At 37.8% G+C, this 18,553-nt stretch overlaps 1 pseudogene; it reads right to left on the minus strand.

Annotated features, from left to right (window-relative positions):
- Nucleotides 1-5,733: 5,733 nt before the first annotated feature.
- LOC111406437 lies at nt 5,734-13,181 on the minus strand (annotated as a pseudogene).
- Nucleotides 13,182-18,553: the final 5,372 nt, after the last annotated feature.

An 18,553-nucleotide genomic window follows, 5' to 3' on the forward strand; every position in this document is an offset into this window, starting at 1 on the left:
TTTCTGAGGACACTCCGACACCCGATGAGGTCCTTCACATAAAAAGCACTTCAATTTGGGAGTGGCATCAGTTCAGCCCTCCGTTGCTTTTCCTTTGTTCAAGTTGTTATTGTTGCTGCCGTTAAAATTTCATTGACGGCTATTATGATAGTTTTCCTGAAAGCCACGGGTGCTTTGATAGGCTCCTTCTCTATTCTGAGAGTAATGCTCTCCCCCATTTGGTTTCGAGCTGGGTTTGTAAGATCTGTTACCACCTCCAATTGCTTGATTACTCCCCGAAGGTCGATCTTATCTAGATTCTATTTGGTAGTCGCTCAAACATTCAATGGCTCCCATGGCCGTGCTCAAATCAGTAACCTTCTGTCTTTGAAGTTTCGTGCGTGTCCACGGTTTCAACCCTTCCATAAAGGTGAAGAACTTATCATTTTTTGACATATCTCGAATATTCAGCATATGCCCTGAGAAGGATTTCACATACTCCCTGATAAAGCTCGTGTGTTTCAGGTCTCGAAGTGCCCGTCGAGCCTGATACTCGACATATTTCGGGAAAAACTGCGGTCTAATCGCTTCCTTGAGGAAATCCCAAGAATCAATTCGAATCCTGTGGGCCTGAATGTCAGCATATTTGGTTCGCCACCATAGTTTTGCATCTCCACCCAGATACATGATAGTTGTGGTTACCTTTCTAGCTTCGTCTTCGATCGAAGCTGCTAGAAAGTACTGTTCCATATCAAACAAGAAGTTTTCGACTTCTTTTGCATCACGTGCTCCTCCGTAGGTACACGGTTCAGGAATTCTGAGTCTAGGAGCATACTCGAGTACAGGGGCTTGCCCATTGCCCACCGCACGTTGGAGTACCAACAATTGAGCACTCAATACTTCCATTTCATCCTGCAAATCAGGAATGATTGCAGCAGCTTCAGTCATTGCTGCACAACCTAGCTCCAATTGGATGTGTAATCCACGAATCTCAGATTCGGCCATCTCGACTTTTTCCTCGAGACCTTCCAAAGTATAGCACAACCTAGTAGTTGTCTCATTAAGTGCATCCACGCGCTGTTTCGTAGTACCCTTCTTTTGAGGATCCACCACTTCAGTGGTGCCAGATGTAATTGGATCCATAGCTTTCTTATCGAGGGTTGTGAGCCGCAGCTCTGATACCAACTTCCACGGGGTGCCTTTCTTCTTGGCACAGAAAGGGACACCATGCGACAGTAGTCTGCTCCGCTAGACTACCTTCCGCCTTTTATCGGTCTTGTCGAGACGAAAGAAAATTTGATTACAATTTTGTAGAAAGCTTACAATAGAGAATTTGAATACATTGTAAATTGAACATTGATTGATGAAAACTGAACATTACAATTGATGAAAGCAGAAAATTACAATTGTTGGTGCAGGGGGTGGACACCAGTGAGCTAGAAAGATTTTTGAATGATTAATACCCCCTATAATAGCATTCTGAACAAAAACCTAAGTGACAGGAGTAGACTTTTAAAAGACAAGGAATCATACTAAACGTTTACCAATATCTGAGCTATTTTACAATTGAAATAACTATTACAATGAAAAGAAAATTACAACTCAGACTTGAAGTAATATTTACAATGTGCGACCGAAATTGGGCAAACTGCGACTGCGATAGTGTCAAGGGGCTAAGTAAAGCTGTAGTTCTTGACACATGGTCACTCTGATTAAGCATTAAAAGATTTGAGGAAACTAGAATTTTATCCTCTGCTTAAAAAATGACATGCTATATATGTAGGCATACACACACAGAGAGATGCAAACAAGCCAAGCCAAATTTTCAAGCTTCGAGGAGTTCAAACATTTGATTTTCCAAGAATTCTACGATATATAAGCTCCACTTGAGCCAATAGATTGAGTGGCTTGGTTTTTTTCTACATACTAATTTATTTTTTAAGTTAATGAGCTAAACTACTAACAAACTACAGATGACTGTACTGGATAGTAAAAAGAAGAAAAAGAATCTAAAATCTTGTTTGTTGTACATTTAATCTGGTTCAATGCTGCATAACAAACATCTCAATATGTCTTGAATGATTTATCCAATTGACCAATATCAAGCAAACTCTCATTATGTTTTCAAATAGTCCCATTTATATGTTGAATAAATGGCCCAAACATTACATTACAGTTCAATAGACACACCCGAGAGAGAGAATACAATGAATAAAATGAATGGGTTAATACCGTTTGATTTGGTGGCATGACACCAAATGCAGCACCCATAGCCAACTAAGCGCTTGATTCCTGGAAACCCAATTCAACATCTATAAGAAACTTGCACAGAGCAAAAAGTCATTACACATTTATGTAATGAAATGCTGCGAGCAAAAATAAAAAGCTAGTCGAGAAGAATATCGAACGATACTGAAGCAGGTTGTTAATGATTGTCAAACGAATTGCCTCAAGCAACTCCGGTTCATCCACCTTTCTACCTGTTGAACTGAACACCACACCATCATAGTCACAAAAGTCACCCACCAAGATGAAAATTTTAGGACCCTTCTAGTTTGGGTGGTACCAATTTGACACAGAAAATTTGGTGAGTTATGTTCGTGAAATTATTTCTTTCGATTTTAAACCACCGCAAGTGTACGGTTCATTAGCAAGTAATAAAGTGGATTCAATGAGTCCAAATATCGTCCCACAGAGATTGATTAGTTCAAATTTTATCTACCTTAGCCTTAACCGAAACTAAATTACCAAAGTGGATGTAGACCTAATTGAACCTCAATTATACAATTTTTTTCTTATGATTAAATTGAATTAATATGCAAAACAATAAATTAAACTCGAGAATGAAATCTAAAAGTTGAGAACGCACTTGTTATAATTATTGGGAATGAAATACGCTAGGATCACGAATTCACATGCAATTATTACTTTAAACCCTAGCTTCACAATATGACAACATATTTCGATTTTGACGAATCAATGTTCCTAAGTCTATCCAATACTCTCTCTCGAGATATATCAAACCTATCTCTACACATCACCGGTCTATATTTCTATGACAAGAGCATATGCAAAAATACATGCAATTTTATGAATATTTAAAGATTCACATAGAGCATAGCAGTATATTTCTATCCACTATTGGACCCTACAATGATTTATATTATGTCAAATCTATTCCAATTCTCTCGAATGCAAGAATAAATCACTTAAATTCACACAATTACGAGCCCTTAATTGCAGAAACATTAATTGCATATAAATCATTCAACATAATAGAAATTGTGTCTTAACATCAAATTGCAAAACTAGAATATTAAAATTCAAATCACATGGTTCATCGATCTCCTAGCATAATAAAAATCTAGCCTAGCATGCTTAAAATGACAAAATACATCAAAGTTTGTATATAAGACATCACCGGGTTATAAAACTTGAATAAATCTTGAAGTTCTTTTTGTCAATCTTTGTTCTTGTGCTCAAATCATCTCCAAGAGTTGTTTTTTGGCCTCCAATTACGTTCTGGGCGTCTCTGGAATGTTTTTTATATTTATATCCCGTGGAAAATTAGGTTACCATAGGTATTTTAATCGTATAAGGAAAGAAAATTTTCGCGCTGAATTTGTACCATGCGACCGCATGGTTTTGATCCGTGCGGCCGCATGGTTATCCTTTTTTTTTTCATTATAAATCCCTGCATCATTTCGTGCGGCCGTACGACGTTTCTACCATGCGACCGCATGGTAGAATTGATCTTTCAGTTCCTACGATTTGGTCATTTTACTTTATTCTTCCACTTCTTTGCATCTTTTCTTCATTCTTCACATTTCATCATCCCAAAATGTCATCAATTTGTATTTAACAAACTCAATTTCTTGATTTGTTCATCGGGTCAACTTTTGAGTAATTGCACCTTGGTCCTTGAACTTTCACTTTGTGTCATTTTAGTCATTTTTTGCGTCTTTTCTCATGTATTTCACCATGTCCATCGGTGTTACCTACAATTCACAAATTTAATGAAATTAAGTCACAATTCAATCATTTTATTCGTAATTAAGTATGTTTGTGATCTAAATAAGTGTGCAAAAATACACTTATCAAACTCCCCAAACTTGAACTATTGTTTGTCCTCAAACAAGACAGTGACTAAATTCTGAACAAACATGGCTTAATACCCTGCTACGGCTCAGGATTGGACTAAGTGTTTGATTTGATGAAGATATATCAGTGCAAAAAATTAATGGCATCAACCTTCGCCTGTTAAATGCGCACTTGACGTATATGTGTGAGTTCATGCCAACATATTAGATTCATGATGGGTTTGAGTCTCAACCCCAAATGGTCAAATGCATCCTTACTCGCTCGAGAGATACACAACCCCCCAAACTTATTATTTTCACTCAATTATCCCCGAATTGTATTTTAAAATTAGGAGTTTACATAGCTGTAGTCCTCACCCTCTCGTAGTTTGGATTAATCTCACTATCACAAGTTTACATTTCAACAAGTAAAGGCTCTCCCAAATTTGATTGCTTCGACACTCAAGATTAAACTAGGTTACTTGTCTCGCCTCAAAGGTATAGTTTCTTCAACCAAATGTCCAAGGGCTTTTCTTCATGTTATTGTCTTTCTTTTGTTTTTCTCACTTTTCTCCAAATTTTCTGATTTTTTTTTTACCATCTTCTCATTTGCTTTCTATATAACCCATGTAACGAATTTTAGGCCGGTGACTCCCAAACCAGTTGGTTTTAGGGCACCAGGTTTTAAACCCTTGCAGGCTTATTCACTCGAGTTATAAAGGCTCGATCAGATGACTTTCAATTAACCTCTTTTCCTCTTGCTTTTTATATGACCCTTTTAGCGAGTTTTAGGCCGGTAACTCCCAAGCCAGTTGACTTTAGGGCACCAGATTTTGAAATATCCTTACAGACTTATTTGCTTGAGTCATAAAGGCATGAAAAGAAGTGTATTATTTTCACAAATATATTTTATGCCCTTATTGTTTTAGATATTTAGTTTCCAAAACTAACCCCTAATTTAAGATTTTCATCTAATCTTCACCTCGCTGGTCTGAGCAATCCACACAATAGAATTCATGCATGGAGCCTCCACTCATCTCAACGCTCCCTTACAATAGCTCAATCATCACCAAACTATCTTAAGGCAGTTTATGGTTTAATTCAATAGAGGGTTATCATTCTTTTTCTATTTTATGCTCAAAATCCAGTCATTTTATCTAATATGTCAGGCATGAATAATGTGCACAAATAATGTCAAGTTTTGCATCAACAAGTGTCAGATGACCTAGTTGCATTAGATCCAAAGATTTTACAGTTTATCCTAGTCCAATTTTAACATCATAGCTAGCAAGGTTATCAAGCCCACACAAGCATGCATAAAAAGAGTTAAAACAAAAATGAATAAAATGCAAAAAAAAAAAAAATTCATGCACACATATCGATGAACACAGATAATACAGATACTTAGTTAAAATTATGTCACCTCCCCAAACTTTGTTACTACATTATCCTCAATGTAAAATTAACAAAAGATGAAAGACAAAATTTAACGGACGACATAAAAATGAAAATTTAAAATGTGGTAAATAGTACTTCCCTTGAATCAAAATGGATGAGGTGGTGGGAAACTGAGTCCTGCTGTACCATCATCCGATGGAGGGGGGTTTCGTCCAAGGAGCTGTTGCATCATCTCATTCATTTCCCGCATCAAGGTAGACTGCTGTATCTGCTCGGCCTAGATAGCCCTCATGGTTTCCCAAGTTTCATTTACCCTCATCTGGATACCGTCCACCTGACCAACATACATGTTCAACCGACCATTCATGGTGTCAACCTCCCGTCGCATGACTGTAGCATGATCCCTAGCATCTCTGATGTAGTTCAATGTAAGGTGATTGTCCCTTTGTAAACTTTCCAAGTCAGTCCTCATGTTGCCAAAATCTTGAAAGAAACTGTGAAGGTCCCGGCTAATGCCCGTGGTGGTGGAGAAAATCTGTCTCAGCAACTGATTATCCATTTCAGCTAGTGGTGCTGAAGCCCGTGGGTGGTCCTGATCTTTAGGGATTTGACCTTGTTCTGCCTGCTGCCCACGTCGCTCGTTTTCCTGCTCTTCCCTGTGCTTAACCCGAGCCCTTGTCTGAGCATCAAATGTAGTTCTTTTGATCATTGGGCTGGGTTTTTCAGGTAATTCCTCAGGTAAGAGAGCAACACCCGCAGCTCGACATATGCCACTAATGAGGCTCGGGAATATCAAAGTAGAGCGTCGATCCCTCCAAGTCCACAATGAGTGCAGTTGATTGTATATATGAGTAGCGAGATCAATTTTGTTACCTCGAGCCAAGTGGTAAATGAAACCTGCTGTCTGATCTGGGAATGTAGTCTTGTGTGATATCGGCTCAACATTGTGGCACATAAAGAGCCATAAAATGGCCATGGAAGGAGTAAGCTCAATCTGATGCCACTCGGTAGTGTCGAGGGGCCATGCATTCTCTCGCCCCATTAAAACCTCAGCCACCTAATTCCAGTTAAAGTCAATTGGGAGAGGGACCACATTCTCCATGGTAAGCTGGTAGTAATCATGAATGACCTCGGGAGAGAACATAATCCATTTCTCCCACACCCAAGTCTGATGGAAATGTTCGGAGCCTGGTGTGTCAATGTCACTGTTGAAGTTAGCGAAGAACTCTTGGCATAAGATCTCATAGAGTGGATGCGGCTCTCTACTAACTTTTGCCATCCACAGAGCTAAATTAAATTGACCAACTCAAACCCTGAGAAGTTATCAAGCTTAACAGGTCCTTCAGCATGCAAAGTCCAATGGCGTACGATGTTTTCACATCGTGCCGCGGTAATTTCAGTTAGGAATCGCTGAATTTTGCCCGCGAGCTCTCGAGTACGGGCTGTTCCTGTGGATGAGCTTGCCTTTTCCTTCCCGCACACAGTTCTTTTTGGAGGCATCCTACAAAGTTTGTAGGAATATACTCATTAAGTCGATGTGGAAAGCATAGGCAAGAAATGAGAAAAATTTAATAAGCTAATAAGCATTGCACAAATTTCCCAAACTTTCCTAGATGTATGTGTAGTGATATGGTGTGCACGTGGCAAGCTATGATGTTTAGTTGAATTCACGTAGGTTGCCAATAAGAAAAATGGGGAAAACTCGGTGTATCTAATCGACATTTCAGAGTTTGGAACCATGATCGAGTGCCCACTTTCGGCCCTTGACATCATTGAGAATTATCAAAATTTTTTCGAAAAATCTCTGGGCATATCAAAGTATTCATTAAAGTGTAAAACATACTCGAATTTCAAATCAATTGGAGGTTGTTTGGTGTGTCGAATGAAGATGCAAAATAAGGGATGGAGATTGCCGTGATGTGCGGTGACCTAGTCATGTGCCTAAGTGGTGCAATGTGAACGTGGGTGTTATCTAGTTCAAATTAATCGGGAATCCGTTGAAATACATCGTATTCCATGTTGGTGAAACAATGTATATGCAAAAGGCATTTAATTGCACACACAAGGGTATTGTGGCATTTAAGCAAACACTTGGTGTGCATTATGTGAAGATGCTACCAATGTAAAGAATTGAATGTAAGAATCATTCCAAAGTTTCCACAAGACAATCACATCAAATCCAAACACACATGAACTAGCCTAATCTCCCTGAAATCGCCAAAATTAAAATTTCAATCATGAAAACCCGAAAACGGAATTGAGAGGGATGTAAGAATACATACCTTGTATTTGTAGGGTTGAATTGAGGTCAAAAGTCGATTTCCTTTCGATGCTATTACAATGCAATGATGAGATTTGTGTGTAGAATATGTGATGCTAGCCCAAAATCGTGCCCTAGGTGAGTGTGGTTGGGAGAGAATTTGGGAAAAAGGTATGAAAATGAAAGGAAAAACCGGGTGTGGGTTAAGTTGGGGAAAAAGGTATGAAAATGAAAGGAAAAATTGGGCGTGGGTTAAAAATCCACGCCTTATTATTGCCATGCGGCCGCATGGCTTTAGCCCCTGCGGTCGCATGGTTCAAGTGGCTTTGGCCACTTAATTCTTGGATGCTATATGTGCGGTCGCACTGTGCGACCGCATGGAAATTTTTTTTTTTTTGTTGTATAATAAAGAATTAATAGTGAGAATAAAATAAAATAAAATAAAATAAAATAAAATAAAATAAAATAAAATAAAATAAAATAAAATAAAATAAAATAAAATAAAATAAAATAAAATAAAATAAAATAAAATAAAATAAAATAAAATAAAATAAAATAAAATAAAATAAAATAAAATAAAATAAAATAAAATAAAGTGATATCCCCAAAAGCCCGACTTTTGACTAAAATTATGGTATTCACTTGATGAGTTGACCCGACTCTTGACGTCCCCAATTTTCTTCAAAAACATACTTCTAAACATTCTGGGACGTGTATGGGTCGGAAACTTGGTACCCAAAAAATTGATATATATATATATACACATACTTTTTTTTTAAAGTCAAACATTGACATGTGAAATTTAGAAAAATTTACCTAGAAATGCGTGAATTTCACACCCAATCTCCCAAACTACTCCAATCAACCCGACTCGTGTGTACAGTGCTTGGACTCTTTTAACATGTATGGATGATCGATGACCACATAAAGAAAATGTAAAATGAAATTGAAACAAAAATAATTTCTAATCTAAGTGCAGAGAGCATAATAAATTAAATGAAAAGGATACAGTGAGTTGCCTCCCACCCAGTGCTAGGTTATAGTCGATAGCTCGACTTTTCTGTAGCTACTTCATTCTAGCATCTCGAGTTGAACTGTGGACTTTTGGTTGGAGAAGTCACCGCCCCAGTAGTGTTCAGTCTTTGCCCATTAACAGTGAAGGTACCCTTAGTCTCTTGGCTCACTTGTATAGCCTCATATGGTAGAACTTTTGTGACAGTATAAGGACCCGACCACCTTGATCTTAGTTTTCCTGGGAAAAGCTTGAGTCTAGAGTTATACAATAGCACTTTCTGCCCCACTTCAAACTCTCGCCTCTGAATATGCATGTCGTGCCATTTCTTTGTTCGTTCCTTGTAAAGTTTTGAATTTTCATAAGCTTCCATTCTAAACTCATCTAACTCGTTAAGTTGCAGTAAACGCTTTTCATCGGCGGCGCTCAAGTCCATATTCAACTGTTTCATAGCCCAGCATGCCCAGTGCTCCATTTCTAGTGGCAGATGGCACGCTTTCCCAAATACTAGGCGGTATGGAGACATGTCTACCGGGGTCTTGAATGCTGTTCTGTAAGCCCATAATGCATCGTCCAGTTTTTTAGACCAATCCTTTCTAGATGAATTCACAGTGGCTTCTAGTATTCTCTTCAGCTGCCGATTAGATACCTCAACTTGCCCACTGGTTTGTGGGTGATATGGAGTAGCAACGCGATGTTTAACGCCATACTTATTCAACAACTGCTCAAACTGACGATTACAGAAATGCTTGCCCCCCTCGCTGATTATAGCCCGCAATGTACCATATCGGGTGAAAATGTATTTCTTCAAGAATCCAATTATTGTCTTTGAGTCATTTGTTGGCAATGCAACTGCTTCTACCCATTTTGATACGTAATCCACTGCCACCAAGATATACTGATTTGAGAATGAAGGGGGGAAATGTCCCATGAAGTCAATTCCCCAAACATCAAATATCTCCACTTCCAAAATGTTATTCAGTGGCATTTCATTCCCCCTCGAGATATTCCCAGTGCATTGACATCGGTCGCACCTCTTAACAAACTCAAATGTGTCTCTAAACAGTGTAGGCCAGTAGAACCCTGATTGTAGAATTTTTGCAGCTGTTTTTGAAGCCCCAAAGTGCCCTGCGTATGCAGATGAATGGCAGTGTTCGAGAATCTCATGTACTTCTTCCTCAGGTATGCATCTCCTTACTATCTGATCAACCCCTCGCCTATAGAGCATTGGGTCCTCCCAAAAATAATACTTCAATTCGGCGAAGAACTTTTTCCTTTGGTGACTCGAGTAGTCCGGTGGTGGGATGGAACTGGCCAAGTAATTGACGATATCTGCATACCAAGGTGCTTCATCTACTCTCAACATTTGCTCATCTGGGAAGATCTCATTGATGTCCACTAATTCATCTGTCCCCCCAGGCTCTAATAGGGATAGGTGATCCGCTACTACATTCTCACCGCCCTTCTTGTCTCGTATCTCGATATCGAATTCTTGCAATAGTAACACCCAACGAATCAACATCGGCTTTGCATCCTTCTTTGTGAGTAGATACTTCAATGCAGCATGATCTGTGTAGACTATGACTTTAGACCCGACAAGGTATGACCTGAATTTGTCGAATGCATATACTACAGCCAATAGCTCCTTTTCAATGGTGGCATAATTGATTGGCCCTTCATTCAGAGTCCTACTTGCATAGTAAATTACGTGAAAGATTTTGTTTCTCCGCTGTCCTAATACTGCACCCACGGCGTGATCACTTGCATCACACATCAATTCAAAATGGAGTTTCCAGTCTGGTGCCACAATTATTGGTGCTGTTGTAAGCTTCTCCTTTAAATTGTTGAATGTTGTGAGGCATTCTTTATTAAACTCAAAGGTTACGTCTTTCATTAACGGATTGCATAACAGTTTAGTGACCTTCGAGAAATCTTTTATAAATCTCCTGTAGAAACCCGCATGCCCCAAGAAACTACGAACTCCTTTAACTAGTGGTGACAATGGGCCCGAGTAGTTCGCGGGCTCGTGGGCTCGGCTGGCCTAAAACGAGCCACGAGCCGAACCTATGAATTGAACCGCTCGCCGAGCAGCCACGAGCCCAGGCTCGTGGCTCGTCCAAAAAAAAATGTTTTGGAAGCATTAATGTGCGTGAAGGATTGGCAAGACGCTCATTTTCGACTGCAAAATAAATATGCCGAAATTGCATGTAGTCAAGTAAGTGATATTTAGTTTAATCATATTTATGACGAATTTTTATTTTAATACTTTTATAATTTTTAAAAAAAAATTGTACACGTAACAAGTTGTTCGTGTACAATTTTTAACTCCGCCTACTCGAAATAAGAACTATTGAAGTAGCTGGTCCCAAGCTCGGATAAAGGAGGAGGGTTTATATTTTATTATTTTTATTATTTAAAAAGGAAAAATATTTTGAAAAATCATTTTACAATTTCTCATATCATATTTAATTTTATCATTTATAAAATAATGATTTTCAATCAATATGTTTTCTTCAAAATAAACTTGAAAATTAAAATATATTAAAATATATTAACTAAAAATTATTTATAACTTATAAGTAAAAAATTAAATTATAATTAAAAAACTTATAAGTTATAAGTAAGTATTATTTATAAGATAAAATCATAAAAAAATACATTATAATTAAAATTACTTATATATTATAACTTATAAGTTATTAGTAAAACATATTTTACCTAAATAAATTGTTTACAAAATAAAAATACTTATAAGATAAAAATTTATCAAAATTGTATTTTTTAAAAAATATTTAGAAAGAAAACGTGTATAAAAATTAAAAAAGGAGCTCACGAGCCGAGCTCGAGCTCGGCTCGTCCCCACCCCCGAGCCACGAGCCCATGAGCTCGAGCTCGGCTCGTCCCCACCCACGAGCCACGAGCTCGGGGGCCGAGCCGAGCTCTTTTTTTTTGACGAGCCGAGCTCGGCTCGGGCTCATTGCCCACGAGCTCGTTGGGCAACGAGCCCGAGCACGAGCACGAGCACGAGCCGAGCTCGTAGGGTAACGAGCCGAGCCGGCTCGACTCGGTCCATTGACATCGCTACCTTTAACTGATGTAGGTGGTGATAACTTCTCAATAACTTGAATTTTTGCCTTGTCCACCTCAATTCCTTTTGCTGAGATTCGATGCCTGAGTACAATGCCTTCTTGCACCATAAAGTGGCATTCTCCCAATTTAAAACCAGGTTAGTCTCCTTGCATCTCTGTAAGACCAGATTTAGGTACTCTAAACATTCATCGAATGCGAACCCAAACACTGAGAAGTCGTCCATGAAAACTTCAATAAACCTTTCAATCATATCGGAGAATATTGCCATCATACACCTCTGAAATGTGGCTGGGACGTTACAAAGACCAAAAGGCATCCTACAATAAGCAAAAGTACCATAGGGACAGGTGAAAGTGGTATTCTCCTGATCTTCTGGTGCGACAGGTATCTGATTATAGCCCGAGTATCCATCTAGGAAACAGTAATGTGAATGTCCAGCCAATCTTTCTAACATCTGATTGATGAATGGGAGGGGGAAATGATCATTTCGTGTGGCTGCATTGAGCTTGCGATAGTCGATGCAAACTCTCCATCCCGTAACTGTTCTGGTGGGAATTAATTCATTCTTCTCGTTTTTCACCACTGTGATTCCCTCTTTTTTTGGTACCACTTGAACTGGGCTAATCCGTGCACTATCTGAAATTAGGTAAATAATTCCTGCATCCAGTAATTTCAATATCTCTGCCCTAACCACTTCCTTCATGTTCGGATTTAATCTTTTCTGACCCTCTATACTTGGCTTGCAATTTTCCTCCATTAGAATCTTATGCATGCACAGAGAAGGGTTGATTCCTTTAATGTTAGCTATTGTCCACCCAATCACCGTATTGTTCTCTCTGAGTACCCTGAGCAATTTTTCTTCCTCCACCTCACTGACTGTATTCGAAATGATTACTGGAAGTGTATCTGACTCTCCCAAATATGCATATCTGAGATGTGGTGGTAATTGCTTGAGTTCCAAAACAGGTGGCTGCTGAACAGAAGGTAGTGACTTTGTGTTTTCCGTCCCCAGTTCCTCGAAGTGCCTCTTTCGGGTGTATGGAGGGTTGGTTTCCAAAAATCTTGCACATGTTTCAACTTCAAAAGACTCTGACTGGATTGATTGGGATTGTGCGATACATGCCTCATAGGCATCAGATGGACTGTGTAGTAAGAATGTTTCTTGTACTGCCTTGTCAATAATGTCAACTTGATAACAACTGTTAGATTCTGCTGGTAGTTTCATTGCCTTGAATACATTGAATGATATCTGCTCCTCTCCCAATCTTAAAATCAACTGACCTCTTTGAACATCAATTAATGCTCTCCCTGTTGCCAGAAATGGTCTACCAAGTATCAATGGGACGTCCTTGTCCTCTTCCATGTCCAGGATAAGAAAATTCGCTGGGAATATGAACTTCTCAACCTTGATAAGCACATCTTCAATTATTCCTCTGGGATGTGTCAGTGACCTGTCAGCCAGCTGAAGTGTCACAGTGATTACTTTAGCTTCTCCCAAATCGAATTTCCTGAAAAACAGACAAAGACATTAAATTAATACTTGCACCAAGATCGCATAATGCTTTATCAAAATATACTTCACAAATTGTGCAAGGAACAGTAAAACTCCCTGGATCTTTTAGTTTTGGTGGAAGCTTATTCTGGATTCTGGCACTACATTCCCCCGTAAGCATAACTGTCTCATGATCTTCCAGCTTGCGTTTATTTGATATGATATCCTTCAGAAATTTCATGTAGCTAGGCATCTAGAACAATGCATCAGCTAGTGGGATGTTGATATGGAACTTTTTGAAGATTTCTAGAAATTTTTTGTATTGTTGCTCCACTTTTTGCTTCTTCAAGCGCTGTGGAAAGGGAATCGGAGGCTCTTAGGGGTTGACTGTGACTTTAGCCTTATATTGTGATTCTTCAGAATTTTCCTTTGAACTTGATTCCTTTACAACGATCTCTTCTTCAGCGGAGGAAGATGTTTCTTCAATCACACCCGGTCTCTTGACATGGATTTCAGGTAATTGCATTCCATTTCGAGTTGTAATGGCCTTGGCTTGCTCTTTAGGATTGATTTCTGTATTACTTGGTAAGTTACCTGGTGTTCTGCCAGTCAATGCTAGCTGCCCCATCTGAGTTTCCAAATTTTTGATGGCTGCATTTTGATTTTGAAGTGTAGCTTCGGCCTTTTCCATGAATTTTCCTATCATATCTTCCAATTGAGGCCTCTTATCTTGTTGTTGAAATTGCCCTTATGGCTTATTCTGATTCTGGTTGCTTCAAGAGAAGTTGGGATGCTTCTTCCAGCTGGGATTGAAAGTCTCTCCATATTGGTTGTGTTGCTGACGTTGTCCCCACTGTGCGTAATCTGGTTGCTCAATTCCTTGCATGAGTATTGGGCAATCTGATGTTTTGTGCTTAGCTCCACATTCCTCACAATTGCTCTTCTTAGCTTGTGATTCTTGTGATATGCTTTCCACCTTGGGATACAGAGGGTCAATTTTTGCAGATATTGCTGAATAAGCGTCCACCTCGTAGACACCTAGAGTTTTCTTTGGGATCGCCCTCTCAGAAGACCACATGGCTAACGTGGTAGCCATTCGCTCAAATAATTCCAATGCCCCATCAACTGTTCTTGTGGATATTGAGTCATCTAATGCTGAATCCCCCATACTCTTATGGTATGGAAGTAATCCTGTGTAGAAGAATCGAATCTAGGTCTTTTTATCGAATCCATGCTGAGGGCATTTCCGGAGCATGTTTTTAAATCTGTTCCAGGCTTCGTCAAATGATTCATCCTCTCCTTGATTGAATACTGTTATGTCTCAGCTTCGCTATCTTGGCTGTGGAGAAGAACTTTGTGCAGAATTTGTGTGCCAGCTCATTCCATGTAGTGATACTTGCAATCGGGAGTGAATCCAACCATTCAAGTGCTCTGTCTCGTAACGTATGTGGAAAAAGTCTTAATCTGATAGCGTCATCCGAAATCCCTTGGTATCTGAAATGTTGACACATATCTAGAAATCGAGATACGTGTGTGTGTGGATTCTCCTCGGCTTTGCCATAGAATTGGTGTCCATTTTGAAATAGCTGTATTACATTGGTCTTCAATTGAAAGTTGGGCTGCCCAAATGGTGGATATACAATGCTGGATTGGCTTTGAATAACTTGAGGAGTCAAGAAGTCCCTCAGAATTTCATTTCCTTCATCCACTGCCTCACATTCGTTAGCTTGAATAATATGATTGTTTAACTCGTTGGCCATTTGTACTTGTGCTTCACGGTGATCTCTTTGTCGTCGATGAAAGGTGCGCTCAATTTCAGGATCAGTTGCAATCAATTCTCCTCCAGGCAATCGTGACATGCAAATCTGAGAATTAAAACCAATATGAGCACTGAGATTTAAACAATTTAAATAACTAAAATACAAATAAAAGATAATTACCTAAAATAAAAATAAAAACAAAAACAAAATTATGTTAGCAAAATAAAAATTGAGTTCGAATTAGTGCCTCGAGAAATAAAATTAAACTAAACTCAATCCTCGACAACAGCGCCAAAAACTTGTTCGCGAAATTATTTCTTTTGATTGCAAACCACCGCAAGTGTACGGTTCGTTAACAAGTAATAAAGTGGATTCAATGAATCCGAATATTGTCCCACAGAGATTGATTAGTTCAAATTTTATCTACCTTAGCTTTAACCGAAACTAAATTACCAAAGTGGATGTAGACCTAATTGAACCTCAACTATGCAATTTTTTTCTTATGATTAAATTGAAATTAATATGCAAAACAATAAATTAAATTCGAGAATGAAATCTAAAAGTTGAAAACGCAGTTGTTATAATTATTGGGAATGAAATACGCTAGGATCACGAATTCCCATGCAATTATCACTTTAAACCCTAGTTTCCCAATATGACAACACGTTTCGATTTTGACGAATCAATGTTCCTAAGTCTATCCAATACTCTCTCTCGAGATGTATCAAACCCATCTCTACACACCACCGATCTATATTTCTATGACAAGAGCATATGTAAAAATGCATGCAATTTTATGAACATTTAAAGATTCAAATAGAGCATAGCGGTATATTTCTATCCACTATCGGACCCTACGATGATTTATACTATATCAAATCTATTCCAATTCTCTCGAATGCAAGAATAAATCACTTAAATTCACACAATTACGAGCCCTTAATTGCAGAAACATTAATTGCATATAAATCATTCAACATAATAGAAATTGTGTCTTAATATCAAATTGCAAAACTAGAATATTAAAATTCAAATCACATGATTCATCGATCTCCTAGCATAATAAAAATCTAGCCTAGCATGCTTAAAATGACAAAATACATCAAAGTTTGTATATAAGATATCACCGGGTTATAAAACTTGAATAAATCTTGAAGTTCTTCTTGTCAATCTTTGTTCTTGCGCTCAAATCATCTCCAAGAGTTGTTTTTCAGCCTCCAATTACGTTCTGGGCGTCTCTGGAATGTTTTTGATATTTATATTCCGTGGAAAATTAAGTTACCATAGGTATTTCAATCGTATAAGGAAAGAAAATTTTCGCGCTGAATTTGTACCATGCGGCCGCATGGTTATCTTTTTTTTTTCATTATAAATCCCTGCATCACTTCGTGCGGCCGCACGACGTTTCTACCATGCGACTGCATGGTAGAATTGATCTTTCAGTTCCTACAATTTGGTCATTTTACTTTAATCTTCCACTTCTTTGCATCTTTTTTTCATTCTTCACATTCCATCATCCCAAAATGTCATCAATTCGTATTTGGCAAACTCAATTTCTTGATTTGTTCATCGGGTCAACTTTTGAGTAATTGCACCTTGGTCCTTGAACTTTCACTTTGTGTCATTTTAGTCCTTTTTCTCGTCTTTTCTCATGTATTTCACCACGTCCATCGGTGTTACCTACAATTCACAAATGTAATGAAATTAAGTCACAATTCAATCATTTTATTTGTAATTAAGTCATGTTTGTGATCTAAATAAGTGTGTAAAAACACACTTATCAAGTTACATATCGTGTTAAGAAATTCTAGAGAATTCTGTCTTAATATGTTTGGATAATTTAAATACTATTGGCAGAAATTTTCGGGGACTAGGGAGAAATAAATTACACAAAGCTTTAAGTTAATAAATTCCAAAATACATCTAAATCTAAATAAGCTGAAAAGGATAGAATTGATGCCACGTAGTTCTACAAATGATGAGATTAGGCAATGAAATACAACAGATCCAAACTCAGAAATCTAGCCAATAGATTGAGCATTTCAAAAAATAATAATGTCGTACAGTGTCGAGAAGGGTGCCAAGGCGGTCACCAAAGGTAATTTCCACAACAGTGGCATCGGGGTCTGAATCTTGATCTACTATAACTACAGGAGTAGGATCTGTGCCAGTTTCTTGAGAGCTTTCACCCTGCTTGGTGCATTCCAACAATCAACGAGAATATATGCTAAAAACAGTCCTATACATTACACAAACAGAATTTGATACCTCCATAGCTGTGGTTGGAGACACTTTTGGTATATTCAGACTCGTTAAAAATGAGGATCTGATGCACAGGAAATGAGTATGATTAAGCCAAAATGAAAATCAAGTAAAAGCACTTTTAACAATACAACTAAACGAATCAAATGCCTTTGGTATATTAAGACATGTTGATAATGACGACCTGATGCACGGGAAATAAGTACGATTAACACAGTGAAAATCAAATAAAGCACTTTTAATGATACAACTAAACGAATCAAATGCCTTGAGTTGTGCACTTCATCTTAATTAAGAGGCAGAAAAATTATGCACATGACAATGTTTAGGGTGTTCGTAAGAATTAGCAAGATGAACATAATTGAATAATGCTCAATGAAAAATTAGCCAGTCCATAGGTCAAGTTACAGCTAGAGAAATTTTATTGGGAATAATGCTCGAAATCACCCTTTGGATAAGCTGCAATCCCAATAAAGCCGGTAGTCAATGTGTCGAAATAGATCATTTTTATGTACAAAAAAAGTTGTAAAATAAAAGTTACAGTGAATAACTGATAACAAACGCATGATCCATTGATTAGTTAGCTAAAAATCAAATCTTGAACAGGAAAGGGAATTAAACTTATACAGTTATAGTAAAAAAGTCAAATATTAGGCATTTATTTCAATTATCAAATCCAACATTCGAATAGTAGATAATGCAAAAGCAAATTAAAGAGTTCAAAAACCAACAAAAAAAAAATTAAACTATCTCTGATTCCCTTAGGAAGTTTAAACTATAAACGGATCAATCTTCTAATACAAATAATCAATAATTAAACTCAACACAGTTCAGCAGTTTCAGTCTTCCAGACTAATTCATTAACACCCACTAAAGGAGTTGTTTGAGCTCCATTATTTTCAAAAAATACATTTTGAAATAATGTTCTGATAGAAAATGTGTGGTTAAAAATTAAGGAAAAGTTTTGGGTTTACGTGTAATATTATTTTATTGAAAATGTGTGATTGAAATGAAGTCAAATTACTGTTAAAGAATATATTTTCATGAAAAAAATGTGGCTCAAACAAGGACTTTATCTTTCTCAAATGGGCTTGTTTATCTTGTTTCTTTTAATGTGATTTTTTACTAATAACTGCTACAGAAAAGAAGCAGACAGATCCACAAAAACGAAGAGATGGGAATCATTAAAAGTGTGAGGACTAAAATGCAAACAATTGGAGT

Source organism: Olea europaea, chromosome 12 (assembly GCF_002742605.1).
Source record: "Olea europaea var. sylvestris chromosome 12, O_europaea_v1, whole genome shotgun sequence".
Taxonomy (NCBI): Eukaryota; Viridiplantae; Streptophyta; class Magnoliopsida; order Lamiales; family Oleaceae; genus Olea; species Olea europaea.